Source organism: Podarcis melisellensis (assembly GCF_964234715.1).
Source record: "Podarcis melisellensis genome assembly, chromosome: W".
Taxonomy (NCBI): Eukaryota; Metazoa; Chordata; class Lepidosauria; order Squamata; family Lacertidae; genus Podarcis; species Podarcis melisellensis.
The window spans coordinates 24,699-41,892 of NC_138535.1; positions in this window are offsets into that span (position 1 = coordinate 24,699).

The following is a 17,194-nucleotide window of genomic DNA, read 5'->3' on the forward strand; positions in this document are numbered from 1 at the left end:
GGGGGGCAGAAGGACCCAGAGGAGAAAGGAGAGACGGAAGAGGTGGAGTAAGGCTAGAGTCTTAAATTGGTGTACAGGGGGTGGAGACTAGGACGGAGCTTCGCCGATCTAGGTTCTAAGACGTAGAGCTGCACGCTGCGGCTTGGAAATGGAAACTGAACTTCAATAAAGACTTTTGTACATTATTACTGACTAGCGTTGGTCCTCTGTGAGCTGGGACCTAGAGGCAGCTCTGACAGTAAGCTCCGTCTCCACACACCAAAAACCTCGCAACGTGAGTGGACGCAGCGAGGGGCGAAGATTGGTGCTTCGCGAGCTCACAAAAACTGGACAAGATGACTACCGAAGAGCAAATGGCAGCCCTGCAAAAGGCAGTGACGCAACTTAACATGGAGATACTAGCATCCAGGAAGAGGGAAGACGAAGCAGCTGCCACCTGCAGGGATATGCAAACCAGGTTGGATATGTTGACTAAGCAGGGGCTACCGGGACCCAAACCAGAGAGGATTGGGCTGGGAAAGAGAGGAGGCAGCCTTGTGTCCCATTTCGATGGGAGTCTGCAGCAGTACCCTAACTTCTGAGCAGACGTGGTGTTTGTGCTGCAGTTGCTGGAGAAAGACTTTAGAGATGAGCAGGAGAAAGTGGGATTTATTTTAACTCATTTGCATGGAGAAGCTAAAGCGTGGCTGCGCAATCTGTGGAGAGATAAGGATCCGGCACTCCAAAGTGCGCATGCCTTCATTAAAGCGATGGATGAGTGTTTTTTATCAACAATAGACGTTGATATCGCCAGAAAAGAGATACATGGACTGAAACAAGGGAGAGCCACTGTAAGGCAGTATCATTCCCGCTTTTTTGCATTGGTCAATGCGCTGGGATAGGAGAAAGATTCAGCTGCAGTCAGAGACCTTTTCTGGGAAGGGTTGAATGGAGCTGTGAAAGATGAAATTGCAAGGGGGAAAAGACCCCAAAACACTCACGGAGTGGTCCAGAGGGCGCTGACGATTGGGGTGCGTCTGGAGAAACGTCCTTGGAGCAAAGACGAAGGGCGTTGGGGACGCACGCCAGCGAGAGCAACTCCCTTCTTTCCCAGGGATGCAGCGCGCGCTCAATCCACGCCTCCGCTGGGAGGGGGAGAGGAACCGATGGAGATAGGTGGTGCAAGGGCTCAATCAGCAACCAGAGCCCTAACACCGGGAGCAGTCAAAGCGAAGCCTCCTAGAGGGAACAAGAAGTGCTACATCTGCGACAGTGCTCAGCACATGGCGAAAGAGTGCCCCCAGAGGCTCCACAAGCACACTGCAGCCTCAGCGACAGTAACAGAGGCAAATCAGCAGAGAGAACCGCAGCAGGGAAACGGCAAAGTCTGGCTGGAAGCAGAGGCACTGGGGCCCAGCCAGACGAGTCAGTGAAGCAGTCCCCAGAAATTTTGCAGCCCACAGACCCTCTCCCGCCCAAACCAGTGGTGCAACTCACTGCATCGCTGCAGCTACCCAATGGACTCACAATGGAAGTGCCCATTACCATTGACTCTGGTAGTAACGCAGACTTTATAGGACTGGATTTCATTAAGCAACACAGCATAGCGCTCCTGCCAGCCACGCTGCCTCTGAAGGTTGTCACGGTGGATGGCAGGGAATTGCTGGGGGGGCAGGTGGTAAAGCAAACGCCGCCGATGGTGATGCAAATTGGAAATCACCGGGAAGTCATCAGCTTCAATGTCACCCAATTGTCGGACACGCCTGTAGTATTGGGCATGAGTTGGCTGCACAGGCACAGCCCAGGATTGGCTTGGTACCAGCGCCAACTGACTTTCGGCTCCTCCTATCGTGCAGAACACTGCATTCTGCCTAGCCCGGAAGGGGAAGAGGATGACCCGCAGCTACAATTAGGCACGCTGCAAGCAGTGCCCCACAAGTACGCAGCGTTTTTGGAGGTTTTCTGCGAGAAGGAAGCGGACAAGCTACCTCCCCACAGGTCCTATGACTGCAAGATTGACCTCCTGCCGGGGACGACGCTGCCGACCGGGAAACTGTATTCCATGTCTGAAGACGAACTGCAGGAACTCAGGGAGTTCATAGATCACAACTTGAAGCGCGGTTTCATCCGGGAGTCCAAGGCAGCGGGGGGCAGTCCCGTATTCTTCGTGAAGAAAAAAGACACGCCCCCCAAAAAGGCTGGTAGTGGACTATCGAATTTTAAACTCAAAAACAAAGCCCATGGCCTTCCCCATGCCCAAAATCGACGACCTGCTCGCGATGGTGAGAAAAGGACGCGTTTTCACCAAGTTGGATCTGCGAGGGGCGTACAACCTTATTCGCATACGGGAGGGCGACGAGTGGAAGACGGCCATGTTCACGCCCCTGGGCACCTATGAATACAGAGTTATGCCGTTTGGATTACAAAATGGCTCCCACTGTTTTCAAGCCTTCATGCATCACGTGTTAGCGGGACTCCTCTACAAGAAGTGCGTCTGCTTCCTGGACGACATCCTGATATTCTCAGAATCGCAGGAGGCTCACGAGAGGGACGTCAAGGAAGTTCTGCAGAGACTGCAGGAGCACAGACTGTACGCCAAGCTGGAGAAGTGCCAGTTCGACATGACGGAGGTGGATTTCCTGGGCTACAAATTATCGGACAAGGGGCTCGCCATGGACAGCGCCAAGGTTCGCTCAGTGTTGGACTGGAAGAGCCCGCGCAATCGGAAGGAGGTCCAGCGGTTTGTCGGCTTTGCAAACTTTTATCGCAAGTTCATCAAGGGGTTCGCTGTGCAGACGGCGGCCATTACCGACACGCTCAGCTCCAAGAAGAAGAAGTTCATCTGGACGGAGCAGGCGGAGCAGTCCTTTCAGAAACTCAAGCGTCTCTTCTCGTCCGAAGAGCAGCTACTGCACGTGAATCCCAGCAGACCGATGAGGGTTGAAACGGACGCCTCAGACAGGGCCGTGGGAGCGGTCCTGTTGCAGCAAGACCCGCATGGGGACTGGAGGCCGTGCACCTTCTACTCCAGGAAGCTCAGCAAGTCGGAGCAGAACTACACCATCTGGGACAGGGAGTTGCTGGCCATTCATGCAGCATTCAAGGCGTGGCGGCACTTCCTTATCGGAGCCCAACACACAGTGCAGGTCCGCACAGACCATAAGAACCTGGAGTACTGGCGCACGGCAAGGTTCCTGAACCAGAGGCACATACGCTGGGCGGAGTTCTTTGCGGATTTCGACTTCAGGATAGAGTACATCCCAGGCGGCAACAACGTCATGGCGGATGCACTGTCCAGGAAGCCGCAATACCTCGAGGAGGCGGCACCGGCGGCGGCCAAGCACATTTTCGCACCAAAAGCGTGGGCGTGCGCTTCGGCAACCGTGGACCTGGATGCTGTACGTCGCGCGCTGCAGGAGGACTCCTTCGCACAAGCCAAGATGGAGGAGGTGCACAGTGGCACGGCGAAGGACGACGAGTTCCACATACGCGACGGATTGCTCATCCGCAAAGGGGCCCTCTACGTACCGGGAGACGACCTACGCATGAAGGTACTGCAGCAGTTGCACGACGCACCCACCGCCGGGCACTTTGGCAAAGAGAAGACTGTAGAATTAGTAGCCAGAGACTTTTGGTGGCCCAAGATGCGGGGGGAAGTCGCAGATTACGTCTCGAGGTGCGACACCTGCCAAAGGGCCAAGCCAGTGCACAAACCGCCGGCGGGACTGCTGGAACCGCTGCAGACACCGCTCGAACCGTGGGAGAGGGTGGCCCTGGACTTTGTCACGGATCTACCCAGCTCGCGGGGCAAGACAGCAGTTCTAGTGGTGGTGGACATGTTCACCAAAATGGCCCACTTCATTCCGTGCGCGAAGGTGGCCACGGCGGAACAGACCGCCAAACTGTTCATAGACCACGTGTTCAAGGTTCACGGTCTACCACGGTCTATTCTGTCCGACCGGGGGCGCCAGTTCATCTCGAACTTCTGGCAGAAGCTGATGGGCATCCTGAACGTCAAGATCAACCTAGCGTCGGCGAGACACCCGCAGACCAACGGGCAAGCGGAGCGGGTCAACGCCATCATGCAGCAGTACCTGAGATGCTACGCGAATCAGCAGCCTACGACATGGGTGGACTACCTGCCGCTCGCCGAGTTCGCCTACAACAACACGAAGCACGTGTCCACGGGGGTGACACCGTTCTTCGCCAACAATGGGAGACATCCCAGAACCTTCCCGGGATTAGAGAGAGTGGGGGAGGGGGAGCCACAGGCAGCGGACGCCTTCGCGTCAGAGTTGCAGGAGGTCCACGAACAGCTCCGAAGGCAGTTAGAACTAGCAAAGCACGCATACAAACTGCAGGCTGACAGACATAGGAGGGTTGGGGAAGACATACAGGTGGGAGACTGGGTTTGGTTAGCAGCCCAGGCAGTGCCGGCCAGATCGTTAGCGAAGAAGAAGCTCGGACATAAGCAGCTAGGGCCTTACCAAGTCGAGGCACAGGTCAATCCAGTGGCCTTCCGGTTGACACTTCCGGAGGGATCCAGAATGCACCCGGTCTTCCATAGATCAGTACTCATGCCCTACAAGGCACCTCACAGATTTCAGGAGCCAGGGACGGCACCAGACCCGCTCAGGGAAACGCCCACAGAGGGGGGGTCGCCAAGGGGGGAGCCCATCAACGAGGTCACAGAGATTTTAGACTCGAGATGGGGGGAAGAGGGGGTCGAGTATCTCCTCGCCAGGGAAGGTACCCCGGCAAGCGCCAACAGCTGGGTGCCGTACTATGAGGTGGAGGAGCACTACCTCAAGGACGAGTTCCACGCACTCTTCCCACACAGACCTATGCCGGCAGACTATTTCGACGAATATCTTTTCACACCCACACTTTCAGCCAGCACGTTCCAGGGGTTCGCCTCGGACGAGGAACCGGCACCAGACACACGTTCCCCGGAGGGATCACCCTCGGGGTTTGCCTCAGACCGCTCTTATTGGTGGGACGATCGACTGGAGGAGCAGTAGCGCAGGAAGTGGCTGGAGGGTCCTTGGAAGGCAACATCCCCCGAGGAGACCGGGGGAGAGACGGACGTGGACGTGTTGGGAGAGGACCTTGGGTTCGAGCACGGAGGCAAAGAGATGGAAACAGAGGAGATCGACGTCGGCGAGAACATGGAGGACAATCCGGACTTATACGGCTGGATATACGCCACGGGGGACGAACTGTATTCGGCACTCACCCCCACAACGATGGAGCACCCAGTACCCACACCTGAAGGAGGGGAGGGGGGAAGGGGGGGCTTCGAGGGGGGGATGGATGTCAGGGGCTCAAGAGCAGAGGCACAAGAAAGGGAGGAAATGGAGAGCGAGGGGGAGGAAGCCGAAGGAAACGTAAGCGATGACAGTGGTCCGAGGTCTCTGAGTCTTTCCAGCGAATCGGAAGATTCACAGAAAGGGGCTCCCATGGTCAGAGCAAGGGGGGTGCCTAGGGGGACACCCCAGGAAGAAGGGGCCAGAGGGGACTCAGAGAGCAGCAGTTGGAAATCAGGACCAGCTTCCCCACCAGAGAGCAGTAGGGGGGAGGAGTCCCAGGTATCGGGATCAGGCTGCTCACCGCCAGCGGGAGGAGATGAGTCAGGATTGGACACGCCTTCATCCGAGAGAGAGGAAACGGTCAAGTGGAAGGTTGGAGGCTGGGCGCGCGCGCCAAGTTCAAATGTACAGGTGAGCGGCACAGTCGGTAGCCCGGATAGGGAGCCAGGTCCTAAAGCCCGCCGAAAGGAGGGACAGGAGTCAGGGGGGTCAGCGTCAGAAGAGTCCGGAAAGGAGGAGACCCAGGGGGGCAGAAGGACCCAGAGGAGAAAGGAGAGATGGAAGAGGTGGAGTAAGGCTAGAGTCTTAAATTGGTGTACAGGGGGCGGAGACTCAGGCGGAGCTTCGCCGGTCTAGGTTCTAGACGTAGAGCTGCACGCTGCGGCTTGTAAATGGAAACTGAACTTCAATAAAGACTTTTGTACATTATTACTGACTAGCGTTGGTCCTCTGTGAGCTGGGACCTAGAGGCAGCTCTGACAGTTACGATTAATTTAGAACCGGATTCCTTTAATTTGAGAGCGTAGCGCTTCCTCAGCAAGCTCGGGGCTTCGCTATTCAGAGGTAGATAATGGCTTCCCTCGACCCGCAGATCCGCTCCGCCGTTCTCTTCGCTTCTTTCGAAGCTACCTGACGGCCGGGCTGACCGCTTCTGGTCCCGCCGGGAACCTAACCTTCTGGACACCCACCAGAGGTATTTTTGGGGACCACCGCGCCCTGTAGCACCCCTAATCCTCCAAAATAGCCCGGGATTTCCCTCACAGCAAAATCCCTGCTTGCGACGAGATCGCGCTGCACCGGAAGTCCAATTTTCTTGTCCAATTTATATGCCTCCATTATCTGGTAATAATGAAGCCAATCTCGCACTTTGTTTTTTAATTTCTCAAAACTCTGCAGTTTCAATCTATCTCCTTCTTGTTCCAAAATTTCCCAATACTTCGGCCATTTGGCCTCCATATTGAGCTTTTTCTGAGCTTTTGCTTCCATTGGTGACAACCACCCTGGGGTTTTATTTTCCAATAAATCCTTATATCTTATCCAAACATTAAACAATGCTTTCCTGACAATATGATTTTTAAATGCTTTATGTGCTTTAACCTTGTCGTACCACAGATATGCATGCCAACCAAAAACATTATTAAAACCTTCTAGGTCCAGGATGTCTGTGTTCTCAAGAAGCAACCATTCTTTCAGCCAACAAAATGCGGCTGATTCATAATAAAGTTTAAGGTCTGGCAGGGCAAATCCACCTCTTTATTTTGCATCAGTTAATATCTTAAATTTTATTCTGGGCTTCTTGCCCTGCCAGACAAATCTAGAAATATCTTTCTGCCACTTCTTGAAACAGTCCATCTTGTCCACAATTTGCAGAGTTTGAAACAAAAACAACATTCTAGGCAATACATTCATTTTTATAACTGCAATTCGACCCAACTAGGAAAGCTTCAAATTTGACCAAATTTCTAAATTTTTTTTCACTTCCGTCCAACATTTTTCATAATTATCTTTAAATAAGTTCCCATTTTTAGCTGTCATGTTAATCCCCAGGTATTTCACTTTTTTAACCACAGTCAGACCTGTCTCATTCTGAAACCTCTCTCTTTCAATCGGTGTTAAATTTTTCTCTAAGACCTTAGTTTTTAACTTGTTCAATTTAAAACCTGCCACTTGACCAAATTCTTGAATTAGTTCTAAAACCCTTTTAGTACTAGATTCTGGCTCCTGTAACGTCAATACTAGGTCATCTGCAAATGCTCTCAATTTGTACTGTTTGGCTCCGACCTGTATACCTTTAACCAACCGGTCCCTTCTAATCATGTTCAGCAGGACCTCCAGGACCGATATAAAAAGCAATGGGGAAATTGGGCACCCCTGTCATGTCCCTTTTTCTATCTTAAATTCTTCTGTAACCACATTATTTACAATTAATTTGGCCTTTTGATCAGAGTATATTGCACCTATACCATTTTCAAAACCTTGGCCTACCCCCATCCCCTGTAGGTTCTTTTTCATAAAACTCCAAGAGATGTTGTCAAAAGCTTTCTCCGCATCTACAAATATCAGAACTGCTTTAGTGTTTATATTCACTTCTAGCTTTTCCGAAATGTCGATTATGTTCCTCAAGTTGTCAGACAAATGTCTTCCCGGGAGAAAGCCCGCTTGGTCCTTGTGAATCTCTTCCATCAATACTTTTTTCAATCTCTTGGCCAAAATGTCAGCAAAAATTTTGTAATCCACATTTAATAACGATATGGAACGGTAGTTCTTAAGTTGAGTCTTTTCAGTCTCTGTTTTAGGTATAAGTGTGATATCCGCCTCTTTCCACGACTCTGGTGCCCTTTTCCCTTCCAATATTTCATTGCAGACTTGCTTCAAGGGTTGTAATAACCACTCCTTCAAAGATCTATAATATCTGGAAGTCAGCCCATCCGGTCCTGGAGACTTGCCTAGTTGCATCTTTTGGATGGCACCTTCTACTTCCTGTTCAGATATTTTATAATTCAGCATTAATTTACTTTCTTGAGAGATGTTTTGTAATCCATTTGTCTTCAAAAATCGGTCTATATCCATTTCTTTCTGTGGCCCTTGTGAGTATAATTGTTTAAAATACCTCTGGAAGCAATTTCTAATCTCAATTGGATTATGTATGTTCTTTCCTTCCACTTGAAAATTTGTAATGGTGCTTAATTTTTGTCTTTTTTTCATTTGCCAAGCCAGCAGTTTCCCACATTTATTCGCTGATTCAAATGTCTTTTGTCTCATTTGTTTAATTTTCCATTCTATTTCCTGATTCATCAATTCCATATATTCTACTTGATATAGTTTTATTTCTCTCAGGATCTCCTGCGACTTTGGTTTTGCTCTCAATTTCTTCTCCCCTTCTTTTATTTTCTCCAAAATTTTATCTTTTTTCTCATTTTGGCCTCTCTTCTTCATTGCATTCTGTTGTATCAAAAACCCTCTCATCACAGCTTTGCTTGCGTCCCAGATTACTCTTTTTTCAACATTGGTTCCAGTTACAGATAGGTAGCCGTTGTTAGAATTCTGCCCGGTCAGAGGGTTGTGCCAGTCTTCCAGGCACCGGCAGATATTCCTTGTGACCTCCCGGCTGCGCCGCTCTGCTGATAAGCAGCCGAGGTCTCGGCGATTCTTCCCAGACTGTGAGAAAAACACACCGTTGTTCCTCTCTCCCCTTTGGTGTCCCCAGGGAGGGGAAAGAAGCAGACAGAAATCTATTTACATCTTTTATTCCTGTCTTTTACTTCAGTACAGAGAAAACATGTCTGCACTCATCAGCAGTTAGAATAAAACTCCACCCATGTACTTCCAGCACAGGTCATATGACAAACCCACTGAGTTAACATCCGGTGCTCAGTACAGAATGGACTGCCCCTTTGTTCCCATGGCAACAGTCACAAACTTCCTGTTTGGCTTTCCAGCCACAAGCAGCAGACTTGGCTGCTATAGCCTTTGCTTGCTGCTGCATTGGTGCTTTAGAATAACATACTCCCCCTAAAGTATCAATGCGTGCAGCGAGCAAAGCGTCATCCAGAGAAGAAAACAAACAGTTGTTATACTTATAACACTCCCCTGTTGTTTCAGTTCCACCCTTGGAACTACCCGCCACTGGTTTTACCAATGTACCTCTCTGGTTGTGTGACTTCCAAGGAATGAGTGCATCTGCATTACCTTGGTTAGCAACTCTCTGTTGTGCCTTTGTCTCTGACTCAGACACAGCTTCAATTTGACCTTGGTCATTTACAACAGCAACAGCTAAGTTAGCAAACTCTTGTGAATACCTCTTGGGTGGTACACCCTTCGTTGCTCTCTCAGACCTACGTAATAGGTGCTGCTCTTCTTTGCTTTCTGGTTCAACCTTTGGACTCTTTGGAGAACCAGTACCAATTGTAAACAGTGGTTCATCCTCCTCTTCTGAGGGTCTAGTCATTATGTGAGATTTCCTCTCAATGACTGTGACAACTGAGCTGTCTGAGCTATCGCTGTCATCATCAGTACTACTGAACTCAATAAGATCAAAATCATCATCAGAATCATCATCACCTGTGGGAAATGTGTGAACAATCATTCTCTCCTGTTCAGGAGCACTCTCTAGATATTTTGTGAGAATCACCTGACCAGATTCAGACAAAATTACTCTGTAGAGACCTTTTTCATAACCCACAAAAATGCCTCTGGCATTCTTTACTCCACCTGGAGCTTCTGTTCTCACATGAGACCCAAAAACCTTGAAATGGGCAACAGAAGGTTTTCTGTGGAACAGTTTCTCAAAAGGAGAACATCCCAACTCTTTTGAAAACTTTCTCAACCACGTGTAACAAAATGACATTAGCGACTCAGCCCAGTACTCATGTGGCAGATGTGAACTAAGCAATTGCGCTTCCATTCCCTTTTGCAATTCTTTGTTCACCCTAACACAAACACATTTGTTCCAAGCTTCTTCGGAACTAGCAATTTTGTGTCTTATCCCTTTCTTCTTCAGGAACCTCTGGAAAACCTGTAAAAGAAAAATTGGCTTCTCATCTGTGCAAAGACAATCTATGTCAGCATCATGCATATTTTTAACTTTGTCACAAAACTCTTTAAACCTTTCTAAGGCTTCTTTCGGTCTCTCCAAAAGATAAATCCAGACAAAACCTGTAAAAGAATCAACACATATTAGGTAATACTTTGCATTGCCTCTAGACGGTGCTAAAGGACCAATCACATCAGCATACACCCGCTGAAATGCCTTGTAGACCCTCGAGGTCACCTTCTTGGCATTCTCCTTGGCTACACCTGCAAAAGAAATCATGTCAGAATCACAAGAACTACAGTCCATGTAATCACTTTGATCAAAAGTCAACAAATACAGTCCATCTTTCTCTTTGGCAGAAAGATACAACTCTCCATCTTTGTAGATCTCACAGTTCTGATCATCATAGGACAGTTTTAGTCCCTTCTTGGCAATCTGCGAAACGCTGAGCAGATTGTACTTCAACTCTGGAACCAAATAAACATTGTTTATAGTCAAGTTCAGACTTTTAAGATACACAGTCCCAATTCCGGTGGCTTCCAGCTCTTGACCGTTGGCTAGTTGCACAGCAAAGCTTTGCTTCTTAAATGTAGAAAATAGTCCTCTGTGTCCTGTCATGTGAACCGTCGCGCCCGTGTCTAGGATAAAGAAATTCCCCGCTTCTGGTGTGGCTTTTAGCGACATCAAAGCTTTTGCAGTCTTTGCCTTTGGCTTGGTGTGACCTTTGTCTGACGCCTCAGACTTTGTGGAGCTTGCCTTGGCTCCTCTGTTCTGACGTGGCTTCTTGCAGTTCCGCTGAAGATGCCCAGTTTGTTTACAATTGTAGCATCGGACAACGTTCAAAGCTACAGCGTCTCCTCCAGTAGCTTCAGCAGTGGGGGTGTTAGAACTCCGTTCTTGTCTCCCCCTGTCCTTGACTTCCAGGGCGGCAAGTCTGTCATGTTCACAAAGAACCACGGCAAAGACCCTCTCCGACGTTAGATCAGCTGCTGGGAGAGACCCCAGCTGACTGGCAACTGTTTTGTAAGTCCGATTCAGACTGTTGATCACCATGAAGCAAAACACTTCCTCATCCAGACGGAAATTGCGTTCCACCATCTGTTGACGCAGATATTTCATTTCCGTCAGGTGCACTTGAACATCTCCATCAGGCGCAAGCCTCAGGTTGGTCAGCTTCTCAAAATACAGCAAAGCAGAAGAACCTGCATCTCTCTGATGTGTCCTTCTCAGCGTGTCCCAAACATCTTTCGCGTGGTCTAAAGCCTGTATATGAATCAGCTGCGAATCTGACACGCACAGAATTATAGCCGTTCTGGCCTTCACATTCTGTGACTCCCAAGCACGTGTTGGTGCTGCTGGAATGGGGTTCTCAATTACCCCAAACAGTCTCTGATTCTGCAGCAGGGCCTTCATCTTAATAGACCAAGATGCATAATTGTCACTGGTCAAAAGGGGCGGAGAAGGCAAACCTCCCCCCTTTTTGGCATCCATTTTGAGTCCTTGCATTGACTCTCAAACACAAGCCTCTAAAATCCAATAGCTGGCTTGTTTACACTCTGTGCCACCTGGCAGCTCTCAACGCTGGCTGCGTTGGAAATTTCCAAGAGCTCTTCAGACTGTGTAGTCAAAACATTCCATTTTAACTTTCACTTCTCCTCTCTGAGGCTTAGCCTTAACTGAAGGGCGTCGCTTAGCAACAGTGCATTCCATCCCCTTGGACAAGAAACCACAAGAATGTCTGGAATGCGGTTTCTCTTCTGACAGGAGCTGTTTTCCCATACACTGCTCCCCGTGAAGCAGAGAATAACTCAATCTGCGTTCACTCTTCTAAGCCCGAAAAATCTCATACCTGGGCTCCGTTGCTTGGACTTTCAGCTTCCTCTGGTCAGCTTCTGGCTGCAGAGAATCAGCTTTCTCACCTCAGGCCTCCATGGAGCAATGAAAACAGCAGTTCTGCCACTCCTTGATGCAGAGTCCCATGGATCGATGAAACCAGCAAGTCTGCTACCACTGTTAGAATTCTGCCCGGTCAGAGGGTTGTGCCAGTCTTCCAGGCACCGGCAGATATTCCTTGTGACCTCCCGGCTGCGCCGCTCTGCTGATAAGCAGCCGAGGTCTCGGCGATTCTTCCCAGACTGTGAGAAAAACACACCGTTGTTCCTCTCTCCCCTTTGGTGTCCCCAGGGAGGGGAAAGAAGCAGACAGAAATCTATTTACATCTTTTATTCCTGTCTTTTACTTCAGTACAGAGAAAACATGTCTGCACTCATCAGCAGTTAGAATAAAACTCCACCCATGTACTTCCAGCACAGGTCATATGACAAACCCACTGAGTTAACATCCAGTGCTCAGTACAGAATGGACTGCCCCTTTGTTCCCATGGCAACAGTCACAAACTTCCTGTTTGGCTTTCCAGCCACAAGCAGCAGACTTGGCTGCTATAGCCTTTGCTTGCTGCTGCATTGGTGCTTTAGAATAACAGCCGTGTTGGTCTGCCATAGTCAAAACAAAAAAAAATCCTTCCAGTAGCACCTTAAAGACCAACTAAGTTAGTTCTTGGTATGAGCTTTCGTGTGCATGCACACTTCTTCAGGTTCAACATTGGTGTTCATGTTTATTTCGAAATAGTCTCTCAGAGTTTTTTGGGCCTTTTCATACACTTCTTCATCTCTAAATAAGGTGTCATTCATCCTCCATCTGAAGGAACCGGTTGTTATTTGCTTCATCTCCATCCTTACAGTATTATGGTCGGAGCAAGTTTTTGGGCAGATTTCCACTTTCTTTATCTTTGGTGCCATTCCTCTAGTAATCCATATTTGGTCAATTCTAGTCCATGTCATCTTGGCTTCAGAGAAAAAGGTTCCCTCTCTCCCCAGGGGGTTCTTTGTTCTCCAAATGTCAATCAGGTCCATATTTTCAGTCAATTCAAAGAAAGTTTTTGGTAGTCTACCATCTTTGGTGACTACCTGTCTTTGTGCCTTGTCCATATTTGTAGATACTACTCCATTCATATCCCCCATCAAAATTAAAATGTAGTCCAAATAGTCCAATAAAGTCTCATGCAACTTTTTGAAGAATTCAGATTTCCCCTCATTTGGTGCGTAAATTCCTACAATCAAAAATTTCTCTCCTTGAACTTGAATTTCAATTGCCAAAAATCTTCCTTGCTCATCTTTAAAGATTAATTTCAGTAATAATCTCTCCTTTGCATATATCACCACTCCTCTTTTTTTTACTTTATCAGATGAAATAAATTCTTGTTCCAATCTCTTATTAATAAGTATTTTCCTGTGTAACCTCATTACATGTGTTTCTTGTAGACAAATCAAGTCCAATTGTTCTTTTTTTAGTATATGAAAAACGCTTTTCTCTTTCGAGGTGAGTTCAGACCATTACAATTCCAGCTTAGAAGTTGCAGAGCCATGATGATGGGGTTACTTCACTTTACCTCCAACTGCTCCAAGTAACTGTTCTTGTTCTGTCAGTGGTGTCTCTTTCCCTGGACTGTGCAGTCCAAAGGATAAGTTTTTATATCAAGTATTCCTTTTTCCAGTACTCTTGGGTCTTCTCCGGATTCCACTTCTTTGTGTAGGTCTTCTTCGTGATCTTTCAAAAACCTGTCTTTGTCGTTAACTGTTCTTATTTTTATCTTTCTTCCTTTATATTTAAAAGATAGGCCTTGGGGAAATTCCCACCTAAAGAGGATTCTGTTTCTTCTCAGCAGGGCAACTAGATCTCCGTAGTTGGTCTTTAAATCCAAAAGATGTTTTGGAATGTCCTTAAAAATCTCCACACTTGAGTCTTCGATTTCCAAAGTTCTTTGATAGTGCAGGTTCAAAATTTTGTCTCTCTCCTCTTTTGTTCAGAAAGTGATCAAATAGTCTCTTACTTTATTCCTCCTTTGTCCTTTACCAAGTCTAAATGCACTCACTATCTTAAATTCTTCCTTCCCTAAATCTTGTTGCCAAAAATCTGTAAATTCCTGTGTAAGGAAGTCAGCCAAATTATCTTTCTTACTTTCTGGTACCGCCCTGATTCTTAAATTTCTTTTTTTCTCTCTTAATTCAATCATAGACAGTGTCAGGCCATGGTCCTCCAATTTTCTATATACTGGTGGTATCTTCTCTTGAGTAGCAGTTGCAATTTCCTTTGCTTCTTCAGCTACCTTTCGGGTCGAAGTAGATTCCTGTAATAATTTTTCAATAGACTGTGTGTTGGAGTTCACCTTCTGTCCCAGGCTATTAATGCTTGCAGTGTTCAAATCAATTTTGGCTGATGCTTCAGTCACTTGTTTATTTGTCTCAGCTACTTGTTTAGCTAAGTTTTCCAAAGATTCATTGATTTTTCCCAGTGCCTGTGCCAAAACGTCTTCAGACGACATAACTTTTGGTTTAGCCTGTGAAGGTGTAGCCCCTGATGTACCAGATGCTCCAGATGTTGAAGCTCTTCGCTGGTGTGCAGTATCAGTTCGGTATTGTCTGCCAGACCTCGTAGTCTTTTCCTGTGCCAACTCTAACTTTCCTCTCTCATTTGCCATAACACTCTCATGAGAATCCAAGGTCACTCCCACGGCTGAAAAAAGATGTTTTGAAAGGGAATTTTCCTATAGCCCAGTTGTTGTTGCAACAATGTCAGCACTCCTCTAGGGGGACACAGTTACAGTCCAAAATTTGCAACTTTCTCAAAACAAATGTAACCCTTGTAAGTCCCCCAACTCCCTTGAAAGCAACAGTTTCAATGTAGTTAAAAATTACTTTAAAGTCAGGAGAAGTCCGGAAATACTGTAACTTGCCGACAGGCTTTCCACTGGCCGGCTTTCCTGTTTAGGGGCAGCCCGTTCCCAGGTTTTAGGCAGCGGATATTAACTTTCTTTCTCCCCCTTTCTTGCAGGTAAATATTCTCAATTCTCTTCCCCTCCACTCCTGCAGTCTGGAGGGGAAACGACTTTCTTAATGTTAGGATTTAAGTTTTTTCTAAAAGTCTTTCAAAGTTTTCGCTTTACAGTCTCTTTGCTTTGACCAAATCAGTCAATGTCAAGAATTGATCAAATTTGGGTCTCTAATGAATTAACTCCAAGAATCCGACAAATTGAAATTCAACCAAGAACAATCTCAGACCATAATCCAATAAAAATGGAGATTAAAGGATATGAAGAAAGATCATTTAGATGGAGACTCAACAATTATCTCTTGGATGACCAAAAAGTCATTCAAGAGGCAAGGAAAAAGTTGATGGAATATTTTCTGGACAATATGAATAAAGGCACAAACATGAGTATAGTCTGGGATTCAAGTAAAGCGGTAATGAGAGGGTTCTTCATCCAACAGAATGCGATTAAAAATAAGAATAGAGAGAAAGGCAGGAAGGAAATTTTAAGACAAATAATGGACAATGAACAAAAATTAATCAAGAAACCAAATAATTTGAAAATAAAACAGAACATCAAAGCCCTGCAGACACAATTTGCAATGATCATAAACAAAGAGGTGGAATGGAATATTAAAAAGTTAAGACAAAGAAATTTTGAGTTCGCCAATAAATCAGGCAAATGGCTTGCATGGCAAATTAAGAAAAGAAAGGAACAAAGTACAATTAATAAAATTATTGTGGATGGAGAAGAAGTAGAAAATCCAAAAGCTATTAGGAAAGGATTCTTGGACTTTTACAATCATTTATATAACAACAGAGAAAAGAACAACATGAAGAAAATAGAAAGATTTTTAAGAGAAAAAAAGGTGCAAAAGATCCCGACAGAAAAGAAAGACAGACTGAATGCTCCAATTGAAAATGAGGAAATAATTGAGGTTATAAAAGAATTGAAAAAAGGAAAGGCACCAGGGCCGGATGGTTTCACATCTAGTTACTACAAATAATTGAGGCACACCTTGACGGTACCATTGAAGGAAGTTATGAATAATATTCTGAAACAACAAGACATTCCTGAAACGTGGAAAGAAGCCTTTATTACACTCATTCCCAAGCAAGACTCCGACCTGACACAAGTGAAGAACTATAGGCCGATTTCTCTGCTGAATACAGATTATAAGATATTTTCTGGAATATTAGCAAAAAGACTAAAAAAGATTCTGCAGGAAGTTATCCATGCAGATCAGGCAGGTTTTCTCCCAGGCAGACAGATGAAAGACAATGTTAGAAATATAATAAATATTTTTGAATATCTGACTGCCAGGAATGAGAAACAAGCTATATTAATGTTTGTGGATGCAGAGAAGGCCTTTGATAATATTTCGTGGGAATTTATGCTAAAAACCTTGGAAATGATGGAAGTTGGAAACAATTTTTACAATGGAATAAGGGCAATATACTCAGAACAAAGAGATAAATTGATTGTAAATAATATACTTACAGAAGAAGTCAAGATACGAAAAGGTACCAGACAGGGATGTCCTCTATCACCATTGCTATTTATAACGGTTCTGGAGGTCCTCTTGTGTTCAATTAGGAATAATGAAATAATAAAAGGAGTGACAGTCGGTCAAAACGAATATAAAGTTAAAGCCTTTGCCGACGACCTAGTAATAATGATTGAAGACCCTAAAAATAGTTTAAATGAGGTGTTAAATGAAATTGACCAATTCGGTAGAGTGGCTGGATTTACGCTAAATAAGAGGAAAACCAAAATAATGGTTAAGAATATAGACCAGAGTCTGATAGAAGAAATGCAAAGAGAATCAGGGATTGAAGTGGCTAAAAAGATAAAGTATCTGGGAATTTGGTTGACCCCCAAAAATATTGATTTATATCAGAACAACTGTGTGGAACGGAATTAAGAAAGATTTAGAAACCTGGAGCAGAATGAAACTGTCTTTTTGGGGCAGAATATCAACGATCAAAATGTGTGTGCTTCCAAAGATGTTATTTTTGTTTCAAATGATCCCTATAATCAGGGGAACAAGCGTGTTCAAAGAGTGGCAAAGAATGATTTCAAGATATATCTGGCAGGGCAAAAAGCCAAGAATACAATTTAAGTTATTAACAGATGCTAAGGAAAGAGGCGGTTTTGCCCTGCCAGATCTGAAACTATATTATGAAGCGTCTTGTCTCTGTTGGTTAAGGGAATGGATAAAATTAA